Raw genomic sequence first — 12,144 nt, forward strand, 5'->3', positions numbered from 1 at the left:
CTCTTGACTCTTACCACACATCCATCCAACAAACAAAATCAAGCTCGTGTGATACACAGAAGAAAACGGAAGCAGAGAAAATAAGCAGCGAGATCACCAAAAGAAACTGGAAGCAAAGAAGATAAAAGGCTAGAAGACCAAAAGTGGAGGAGCACTTTACAGCGCTATCAGCTGTCAATAACCATAAGAGACCTCATCAGTTGGATCATCGAAGAACATAAGTATCTGGACCAAGAACCTCATGGCAGCAGAATACAACACACTGGTGAAATATATTATCTTGTTTGAACCTCCACACAACAGTAGTTTGACAAAGAGAAAAGGGAGCTTTTAGCCAAGAAAACTGAATTGAAAATCTCGATGCTAATGAAAGACTGAACTAAAGAGACCTCAACACAAATGTACAAACAAGGCTGTTCCAAAAAAGGGTAATTCACTGCTCCGAAAACCCAATGGCTGCAAGCACAGAAAGAAGGGAACAGTTAAGTGCAAAGCTGACGAAACCCAAACCACTTAGAAAATACTAGATTTGCCATAAACAAGATTGAAAACCCCCTTTTTGTCGAAGCCCGGACAAATCCAGATTGCAGTGCAAGCACCAAAAAGACCAAGAGGGTGCAGAGGAACGCATACTGGATACCAACCTTCGAAATTTCCAAATCTTAACCTCTGTTACTGTCACCATATGATCTACACATCCATCCAACAAAATTGACCGTACTTACCGGGTGTTTATAACCATAGGAGACACCTCAGCGGTTGGATCATCGAAGAACATAAGCATCTGGAGTTAAAACTTCATCGCAGCAGAATATAACACACTGGTGAAAAATATTATCTTTGAGAAACTTCAATACAACAGTAGTTTCAACTTTCAACAAAGAGAACAGGGACCATTAGGAAAGAGAACTGAATGAAAATCTCGATACTCATAAAAGACTGAACTAAAGAACCTTAGCTCAAATAGACAAACATGATCGCTCCACGAAAAGAAGTCACTGCTCATGGCTGCAAGCACAGAAAGAAGGGAACAGTTAAGTGCAAAGCTGACAAAACCCATACCACCTCAGATATCACTAGATATGCAAGAGCCAGGTTGAAAACCCCCTTTTTTGTCGAAGCCTGACAATATCCAGATTGGAGTACAAGCACCAAAATGGCAAGGAACAGGGTGTAGAGGAATGCACATCCATCCAACGAACAAAATCAAGCTAGCCTGATAAACAGAAGAATACAGCAGCAGAGAAAATAAGCAGCGGGAACAACAAAAGAGAGGAGCACTTTACGGGGCTATCGAAATATCCGGAACTGAACAGAGTACTTAATCAGGTCCATAATCAACCACCAAGGCCTCATCAGTTGGATCGTCGAAGAACATAAGCATCTGGACTAAACACTAAAAATGGCAGCAGAACACAACAAACACTAGAGAGAGAAAACTATTTTAGTTGAGAAATGAAAATTTCTGTACTCATAAAAGCCTAAACTAAAGAAACCTCACAAATGAACAAACAAGGCCGCTCCATGAAAAGAATAATTCATGGCTCTGTAAGACCCAATGGCTACTGAAAGCACAGAAAGAGGGGAACAGTTCAGAGCAAAGCTGAAGTAACCCCTACCACCTAAGAAATCACTAGGAAAAATACCAGAGACAAGATTTGAGACCACCTTTTTGTCGAAGCAAGATCAGATTGTAGTGCAAGCACCAAAATGGCAAGAAACAGGGTGCACACAAATGCATACTGGACACCAAACCTTTGAAATTTCTAAATCTACTCCTCTTAACTGTTACCACACATCCATCCAAGAAACAAACCTAAGAAATCACTAGAAAAAATGCTAGAGGCAAGATTCGAAACCCCCTTTCTGTCGCAGCAAGACAATATCCAGATTGTAGTGCAAGCACCAAAATGGCAAGAAACCGGGTGCACAGAAACGCATACTGGACACCAACCTCTGAAATTTCCAAATCTAATTTTCTTAACTGTTACCAGACATCCATCCAAGAAACAAAATCAAGCTGCGTGATTCACAGAAGAGAACGGAAACAGAGAAAATAAGTAGCGAGAAAACCAGAACAAAGGAGCACTTTACGGGGCTAACAAAATATCCAGAACTGACTTTAGAACTTAATCAGATGTCCATAACCATCAACCGCCAGGGCCTCATCAGTTGGATGGTCAAAGAACATAAGCATCTGGACTAAAAACAAAGATGGCAGCAGAATACAACACTAGCGAAAAAACTATTGTAGTTGAGAAATGAAAATTTATGTACTCATAAAAGCCTGAACTAAAGAAACCTCAGCACAAATGGACAAACAAGCCGCTCCATGAAAAGAATAATTCATGGCTCTGAAAGACTCAATGGCTGCAAGCACAGAAAGAAGGGAAGAGTTAAGTGCAAAGCTGATGTAACCCATACTACCTAAGAAATCACTAGGAAAAATGCCAGAGACAAGATTCGAAACCCCCTTTTTGTCGCAGCAAAGACAATATCCAGATTGTAGTGCAAGCACCAAAATGGCAAGAAACAGGGTGCACACAAACGCATACTGGACACCAACCTTTGAAATTTCCAAATCTAATCCTCTTCAACTGTTACCACACATCCATCCAACAAACAAAATCAAGCACAGATAAACAGAAAAACGGCAGCAGAGAAATAAGCAGCGAGAACACCAAAGAGAGAGCACTTTACGGGGCTATCGAAATATCCAGAACTGACTTCAAGTACTTAATCAGGTGTCCATAACCATCAACCACCAGGGCCTCATCAGTTGGATGGTCAAAGAACATAAGCATCTGTACTAAAAAACTAAAAATGGCACCAGAATAAACAAACACTAGTGAAAAAAACTATTTTGGTTGAGAAATGATAATTATGTACTCATAAAAGCCTGAGCTGAAGGAACCTCGACACAAATGGACAAACAAGGCCGTTCCACAAAAAGCATTCATGGTTCTGTAAGACCCAATGGCTGCTGCAAGCATAGAAAGAAGGGAACAGTTAAGTACAAAAGCTGATGTAACCCCTACTACCTAAGAAATCACTAGGAAAAATGCCAGACACAAGATTCGAAACCCCCTTTTTGTCGAAGCCCGACAATATCCAGATTGTAGTGCAAGCACCAAAATGGCAAGAAACCGGGTGCACACAAACGCATACTGGCCACCAACCTTTGAAACTTTCTCTTTCAAATCTAATCCTCCTCACACATCCATCCAACAAACAAAATCAAGCTTGTGTGATAAACAGAAGAAACAGCAGCAGAGAAAATAAGCAGCGAGAAAACCAAAAAGAGGCGCACTTTACGGGGCTAACGAAATATCCAGAACTGACTTCAAGTCTTAATCAGATGGCCATAACCATCAATCACAAGGGGCCCATCAGTTGGATGGTCAAAGAACATAAGCATCTGTACTAAAAACTAAAAATGGCAGCAGAATACAGCAAACACTACTGAAAAAAACTATTTTGGTTGAGAAATGAAAATATCTGTACTCATAAAGGCCTGAACGAAAGGAACCTCAACACAAATGGACAAACAAGGCCGTTCCATGAAAAGCATAATTCATGGCTCTGCAATGGCTGCTGCAAGCACAGAAAGAAGGGAACAGTCAAGTGCAAAGCTGATGTAATCCCTACTACCTAAAAAATCACTAGGAAAAATGCCAGACACAAGATTCAAAACCCCCCTTTTTGTCGCAAGCACCAAAATGGCAAGAAACCAGCAAACAGCCTTGACACGTATTCCCCGCTGGAGTTCAGACGTCAACCTCTTGATCTTGATCTGGAGATTTGACTTATTTTACAAACTTTGCACAAACACATACTGGACACCAAACTTTGAAATTTCCATTTCAAATCTAACCCTCGTAACTGTTACCACACATCCATCCAACAGACACAATCAAGCTTGCGTGATAAACAGAAGAAACGGCAGCAGAGAAAATAAGCAGCGAGAACACCAAAAGAGAGGAGCACTTTACGAGGCTACCGAAATATACAGAACTGACTTCAAGTACTTAATCAGGTGTCCGTAACCATTAAACACCAGGGCCCCATCAGTTGGATGGTCAAAGACCATAAGCATCTGGACTACAAAACTAAAAATGGCGTCAGAATACATAACTATTTTGATCGAGAAATGAAAATTTCTGTACTCTTAAAAGCCTGAACTAAAGGAATATTTTGAGGACACAAATGAACAAACAACATAAGGCTATTCCATGAAAGCAAATATAATTCATGGCTCTGACCAGAATTTATCCACATGGACAAAACAAATGCTCCATGAAACACAGAAAGAATTAGAACAGTTAAGGGAAACAGCAAAGCTGATGAAACCCATACCACCTAAAAAATCACTAGAAAAGATGCCAGAGACAAGATTCGAAACCCCCTTTTCATCGAAGCCCGATAATATCCAGATCGCATTGCAGGCACGAAAAGGACGTGCACACGAAAGCATACAAATTTTCCAAATCTAATCCTCTGTCCGTCACCGTGCGATCTACGCATTCATCCAACAAACAAAATCAAGCTGGTGTGACAACCAAAAGAAAACGGAAGCAGAGAGAAAAGTAGCTAGAAACCCAAAAGTAAAGGAGCACTTCACGGCACTATCAAAAATCCAGGATTGACTTTTGAGTACTTAACAGGTGTCCATAACCATAAGTCGGATCATCAAAAAAAGTAAGCACCTGAACTTCCACATAGCAGCAGTTTTGACAAAGCTCCAAGAGACCGAAATATACTATTTCCAAAGACCTGGGAACTGCTGCAACTTCCCGACAACAAACACCGAAGCATTGCATTTAGATGCCCATCCATGTTATCTTGACACCACACGTCGAAATGAGATCCATTGATGACCGAGCCGAATAAGAAGGTAAACAAAGTAGATTCAAGGAGTAAAACTACACTGGCATCAAATTTAGCTTAAAGAATGAAAGTCAAGATATCAAATTCAAACTGATAGCTCCACCCTGTGGTTGAGTGCGGCATGGGGATCGACATTTCCAGTTCTACTTGTATTCTAATTCAACAAAAGGAAATTGCAAGGTTTCAAAGGAGTGATAGAGGATATCTCACAACAAAACAAGGTGCATCAGCACACCTTTTCAAAATACGGAATAAGAGCCTGTTTGGATGGGCTTAAAATAAGCAGCTTATAAGCTGTTTCCAGCTTATAAGCCAAAAAAAAAAAAGTTGGAATAGGCTAACTTAATTTTTTTATCCCAACTTATTTTTGGCTTATACAGGGCTATCAGAAGATCCAAAATTAACTGATAAAAATTCTAATGCCAAACAGGCCCAAGAGGAGCATTCTTTTAGGTTTATTTTATGCACAACATAATGACTTTAAAAAAAATAAAGCTGGACCAGAATAAACACTCAAAAAAGTTGAAAAGAAATGAAGCAACATAAGAAATCCAAAACGAAAACAACAACATCCAATCATCAAGGGGAAACATAACAAAAACCTCAAAATCGCCAAAGCTAAATTCCCCAAAATTGCATCTAAGAATGGACCTCACCAGCTTTGAATTTCTTAAAATTGAAAATTAATCAAAGGATTGCAATTAGGAACTCAGATAACTGTAAAAACAAGAAACAGGATGAGAACAAAATAAATAAATAAACCACAGACAAAGAAGGAAAGAAAGGATAAGAACATTAAGACCAAGGTACCTAAAACGTTATCCTATGATCATTACCCAGACCTGATCAAACATTTGCACGTTGACAAACAAACAACGAATCACAAATCAACAATTTAAAAAAGAAACAGAACTAATTGCAAAGAAAACGGATGCAGAGAATAAGCAGCGAGAACACCAAACAAGAGGAGCACTTTACAGGGCTATTGAAATATCCAAAACTGACTTTGAGTACTTAATCAGGTGTGTTCATAACCATCAACAACCAGGGCCTCAACAGTTGGATTGTCAAAGACCATAAGCATCTGGATTAAAAACTAAAAATGGCAGCAAAATACACCAAACACTAGTTAAAAAAAAAAAAAACTATTACAGTTGAGAAATGAAAATTTTTGTACTCATAAAAGACTGAACTAAAGAAACCTCAACACAAACGGACAACAAGGCCGCTCCATGAAAAGGATAATTCATGGCTCTGTAAGACCCAATGGCTGCTGCAAGCACAGAAAGAAGGGAAGAATTAAGTGCAAAGCTGATGTAACCATACCACCGAAGAAATCAATAGAAAAAATGCGCGAGACAAGATTCAAAAACCCCCTTTTTATCGAAGCAAGACAATATCCAGATTGTAGTGCAAGTACCAATCTTTGAAATTTCCATTTTCCAAATCTAATCCCCTTTAACTGTGACCACACTCCATCCAACAAACAAAACAAGCTCGCGTGATAAACAGAAGAAATGGCAGCAGAGAAAATAAGCAGCAAGAACACCAAAAAAGAGGAGCACTTTACGGGGCTATCGAAATATCCAGAACATCTTCAAGTACTCAACCAGGTGTCCATAACCATCAACCACCAGGGCCTCATCAGTTGGATGGTCAAAGAACATAAGCATCTGTACTAAAAAACTAAAAATGGCAGAAGAATACAACAAACACTAGTGAATAAAAACTATTTTGGTTGAGAAATGAAAATATCTGAACTAAAGGAACCTCAACACAAATGGACAAACCATGAAAAGCATAATTTATGGCTCAGTATAACTGCTGCAAGCACAGAAAGAAGGGAACGGTTAAGTGCAAAGCTGATGTAACCCCTACTACCTAAGAAATCACTAGGAAAAATGCCAGAGACAAGATTCGAAACCCCCTTTTTGTGGCAGCAAAGACAATATCCAGATTGTAGTGCAAGCACCAAAATGGCAAGAAACAGGGTGCACACAAACGCATACTGGACACCAACCTTTGAAATTTCCAAATCTAATCCTCTTAACTGTTACCACACATCCATCCAACAAACAAAATCAAGCTTGCGTGATAAACAGAAGAAACGGCAGCAGAGAAAATAAGCAGCGAGAACACCAAAAGAGAGGAGCACTTTACGGGGCTATCGAAATATCCAGAACTGACTTCAAGTACTTAATCAGGTGTCCATAACCATCAACCACCAGGGCCTCATCAGTTGGATGGTCAAAGAACATAAGCATCTGTACTAAAAAAACTAAAAATGGCACCAGAATAAACAAACACTAGCCAAAAAAACTATTTTGGTTGAGAAATGAAAATCTGTACTCATAAAAGCCTGAACTAAAGGAACCCTGACACAAATGGACAAACAAGGCCGTTCCATGAAAAGCATAATTCATGGCTCTGTAATGGCTGCTGCAAGCACAGAAAGAAGGGAAAGGTGCAAAGCTGATGTAACCCCTACTACCTAAGAAATCACTAGGAAAAATGCCAGAGACAAGATTCAAAACCCCTTTTTGTGGCAGCAAAGACAATATCCAATATCCAGATTGTAGTGCAAGCACCAAAATGGCAAGAAACCAGGTGCACACAAACGCATTCTGGACACCAACCTTTGAAACTTCCATTTCCAAAATCTAATCCTCTTAACTGTTACCACACATCCATCGAACAAACAAAATCAAGCTCGCGTGATAAGCAGAAGAAACGGCAGCAAACAGAAAAAAAAAGGCACTTTACAGAGAAACTTACTTCAAGTACTTAATGAGAATAACCAGCGAGAAAACCAAAAAGAGGCGCACTTTACGGGGCTAACGAAATATCCGAAACTTACTTCAAGTACTTAATAATCAGGTATCCATAACCATCAATCACCAGGGCCTCATCAGTTAGATGGTCAAAGAACATAAGCATAAAAAAGGGCACCCCGGTACTAAAAAACTAAAAACAGGTCAAAGAACATAAGCATTGTACTAAAAAATAAAAATGGCAGTGAAAAGAACTATTTTGGTTGAGAAATGAAAATATCTGTACTCATAAAGGCCTGAACTAAAGGAACCTCAACACAAATGGACAAACAAGGCCGTTCCATGAAAAGCATAATTCATGGCTCTGTAATGGCTGCTGCAAGCACAGAAAGAAGGGAACAGTTAAGTGCAAAGCTGATGTAACCCCTACTACCTAAGAAATCACTAGGAAAAATGCCAGACACAAGATTCGAAACCCCCTTTTTGTCACAAGCACCAAAATGGCAATAAACCAGCAAACACCTTTGACATGTATTCTCCACTGGAATTCAGACCTCAACCTCTTGATCTGGAAATTTGACTTATTTTCCAAACTTTCGACATATTAAACAACGAAGAACTGCACACAAACACATACTGGACACCAACCTTTGAAATTTCCATTTCAAATCTAATCCTCTTAACTGTTACCACACATCCATCCAACAAACAAAATCAAGCTTGCGTGATAAACAGAAGAAACGGCAGCAGAGAAAATAAGCAGCGAGAACACCAAAAGAGAGGAGCACTTTACGGGGCTATCGAAATATCCAGAACTGACTTCAAGTGCTTAATCAGGTGTCCATAACCATCACCCACCAGGGCCCCATCAGTTGGATGGTCAGAGCCATAAGAATTTGGACTAAAAAACTAAAAATGGCAGCAAAATACAACACTAGTTGAAAAAAAAAAAAACTATTTTGGTTGAGAAATGAAAATCTTCTTACTCATAAAAGTCTGAACTAAAGGAACCTTGACACAAATGAACAAACAAGACCGTCCATGAAAGCACAATTCATGGCTCTGCAAGACCCAATGACTGCTGCAAACACAGAAAGAAGGGAACAGTTAAAAGAACAGCAACGCTGATGAAACCCATACCACCTAAGAAATCACTAGAAAAGATGCCCAAGACAAGATTCGAAACCCCCTTTTTATCCAGATTGCAGTGCAGGCACGAAAAGGACTTGCACACGAACGAATACAAATTTTCCAAATCTAATCCTCTTTATCTGTCACCGTGTGATCTACGGATTCATCCAACAAACAAAATCAAGCTGGTGTGATAATCAAAAGAAAACGGAAGCAGAGAGAAAATAAGTAGCTAGAAACCCAAAAGTAAAGGAGCACTTCATGGCTCTATCAAAGATCCAGGATTACTTTTGAGTACTTAACGGGTGTCCATAACCATAAGTCGGATCATCATAGAAAGTAAGCATCTGAACTTCCACATATCAGCAGTTTTGACAAAGCTCCAAGAGACCGAAATATCCAATACCTATTTCCAAAGACCTGGGAACTGCTGCAACTTGCCGACCACAAACATCGAAGCATTGTATTTAGATGCCCATCCGTGTTATCTTGACAACTAACACCACACCTTTTCAACAGGGGAAACATAAAACATAAACACAGAGATCATAGCATAGGGGAAATCTCACAACGAAAACCTCAGAATCGGCAAAGCTTAATTCCCCAAAATCGCATCTAAGAATGGACCTCACCAGCTTTGAATTTCTTAAAATTGAAAATTAATCAAAGGATTGCAATTAAGAACTCATATAACTGTACTACACAAGAAACAGGATGAGAACAAAATAAATAAATAAATAAACCACACACAAGGAAGGAAGGAAGGAAAGAAAGGATAAGAACATTGAGACCAGGCGTTCCCCTATGATCATTACCCGGACATTGCCGACATTGACATACAAACAACGAATCAGAAATTCGAAGAGAAACAGAACTAATTGGGAATTGAATCTCACAAAACAAAAACCCAGAAAGAACTCCCAAACACTGATCGCTCCCGCTTGTCCCGATCGAATTGAATCTCACAAATCAAAAACAAATAAGATGAACCAATTTTTAACAATTCAAGGGTAAGGAGATGTATATAACAAATAACCAAACCGATTGCCACCGGACAAACCTCATCTTCCAATTGTCAAAGAACATCACCAAATCTAACAGCAAAACAGATTGAAACCACAAACGTATATTTATTATACAGTCTCCTGCTAACACCCACTGAATCTCGTGTAAAGGACCTCAAATCGTAATATATCGAATTCTCAACAGCGACAATCAAAGTATTGCAAACCACAATATATACAGAGAGCAACCAGAAAACCAATTAAAAAAGAATGAAACCAAAACAAACTGGAACAATTGTTTTCCAAGCGAATCTATTTATAGGGTTGTGGGGGTTAGGATGGACGGCTGTGATATAAGCGATCAAGTAAACACGCGCATGCATTTGGACCAACAATATTTTAAAGGCGGTCGCGTTCAGTTGGTGTCTTTGAGTCTTACTTATTTAGCATTATTTCCATCAAGTATTACCGCCTGGTTTTGGTAACCAGAATAATATATTTTTATTAATATTAATATTAATATTAATATTAATAAGCTTTATAAATTTCAAATCAATGGGCCCTATAGGCGTTTATTAATTAGCTAGTTGCGTATCCACTCTCCACAGATCAATGGAAAACAAAAGGGAACAACTTGATCCGTCTCAATTTATTTGGCTTTTTTTTTTTTTGAGTATGTCAGTTCAGAAAAGAATGATTTTTCTATATATTTAATAAAAATTTAATTTTAAATTTATCTTTAATGAAATAATTTCTAACCACAAATTTTTTATAATTTTATTTAAATTATAAATTTTAAAAGTCTTCATTTAATTTAGATTTCGTGCCAAATCAAACATTTTCATACTTAATATAAAATTATTTTAACTATATAGAAGCATGGGTTTGGCTTAGTCGTCCGTTCCATTTAAAAAAAAAGTGTGGGCCCCAACTAAACACCAACTAATATTAAAAAAAATGGAACCCACCATCTTCAAACTCACGGGAAAAAAAAAGTTGACCCCATATTAACAAAATCAAGCAATATAAAAAATAAAAAAAAGTGAATCGTATTAAAAAAACAAACAATGTCAAAAAAAAGTGCATCGTATTAAAAAATCAAACAATATTCGTATAGCTTCCAAAGTATCTCATTAAATCAATAATGATGGATTCATTGCCACGTGCGTATCAACCCATTAGTGGAGCAAATGAAATTATTGTATAGCAACATACTTAAAATACTTATATATTAAAATAAGATAGAATTTAATTACTTTTCATTTTTTTTCCTTACTCTAATAAATGTGAAAAGAGATTAATGTCATAAAAGTAAAAATAATATTAAATGGAGATCAAATAACTAATAAGGTAAATTAGTGAAATTATAATTCTAATTGACAGTTCCTTAAAAAACCATGCAAAAGACAACATGACAAGTAAAATGAGTTAAACTAAAAATATTTACCAAAAATTAAAAAATAGTTGTTTTTCATTTAAATAGAAAATCAAATTTCTACTTTATTTCATTTTAAACATGTAAAATTAATATAATAATTAAATTAGGATTATCCAAATCAAAATTTGATAAAAAATAATAGGAATTGTTTAGGCCCAATCTACATACATTAACAATAGAATATTTTACACCTTTAAATTAATCGAATTAAAATTCAAAGTATGTTGATGCTTAAATATTCTTCCATTGTTTTTATCTCAAAGAGAGGAAAATAGTTTCCTTTTAAATAAGTCTTCTCTTTTAAAAAGTATTAATAAATTTTCTGTAAATCTTTGTATTATTAGCAAATATCTTAATATAATAAAAGTTGTGGATACGAACCTATTCTGATATTATATTAATCGTGTTTTGAACTTTACTACTATATAGAAAGAGCGGTTTATAAGCAAGATCGTCGTCCTTTGAGGTACACACATTTAAGGGCAAAAAAAAAATCCTTTGTGGTCCCACCTACTTTTTTTAAAAGGGCAAAAAATGGCATTTATCTTTTATATTACCAACTCTTTTTAAAAAGTAGATAGAAATCTTTTTATTATATTTCTATTTTTCTACTATATAGAAACATCGGTTTACGTGCTTCGGCGTCGATCTTAAAAAAAAAAAGGTGGGCCAATGCCGTACTAAAAACGCCAAAACAATATTAAAAAAAAAAAAAAGGAAAAAAATGGACTCCACCCTCTCTCAAACTCATGAAAAAAAAAGTGGACCCTTGCTCCAAACTCATGGAAAAAAAAAAAGTGGATCATATTAAAAAAACAAGCAAAAAAAAAAAACGTGCATCCGTATATTAAAAAATCAAGCGATATTATGTAATTACAAAATATACCCTATCAAGTCAATAACGATGGATTCA

The 12,144-nt window shown here is 37.1% G+C and overlaps 1 long non-coding RNA gene across 5 annotated transcripts in view; it reads right to left on the bottom strand.

Moving 5' to 3' along the window:
- The window catches only part of LOC132050088 (uncharacterized), a 34,146-nt gene extending 24,291 nt beyond the window's left edge, over window positions 1–9,855 (bottom strand). The window contains exons 1-5 of one of the 5 annotated variants that reach the window (XR_009413250.1): window positions 7,914–9,855; window positions 5,455–6,616; window positions 4,360–5,146; window positions 2,915–3,651; window positions 7–2,302 (exon numbers count right to left, since the gene is read on the bottom strand). This is a non-coding gene — a long non-coding RNA (uncharacterized LOC132050088). Of the gene's footprint in view, window positions 1–6; window positions 3,652–4,359; window positions 5,147–5,454; window positions 6,617–7,913 lie in introns of those variants that run through there. The other 4 variants (XR_009413247.1, XR_009413248.1, XR_009413246.1 and 1 more) reach the window with 4 other exon arrangements.
- Window positions 9,856–12,144: the final 2,289 nt, after the last annotated feature.

This window comes from Lycium ferocissimum, chromosome 3 (assembly GCF_029784015.1).
Source record: "Lycium ferocissimum isolate CSIRO_LF1 chromosome 3, AGI_CSIRO_Lferr_CH_V1, whole genome shotgun sequence".
NCBI lineage: Eukaryota > Viridiplantae > Streptophyta > Magnoliopsida > Solanales > Solanaceae > Lycium > Lycium ferocissimum.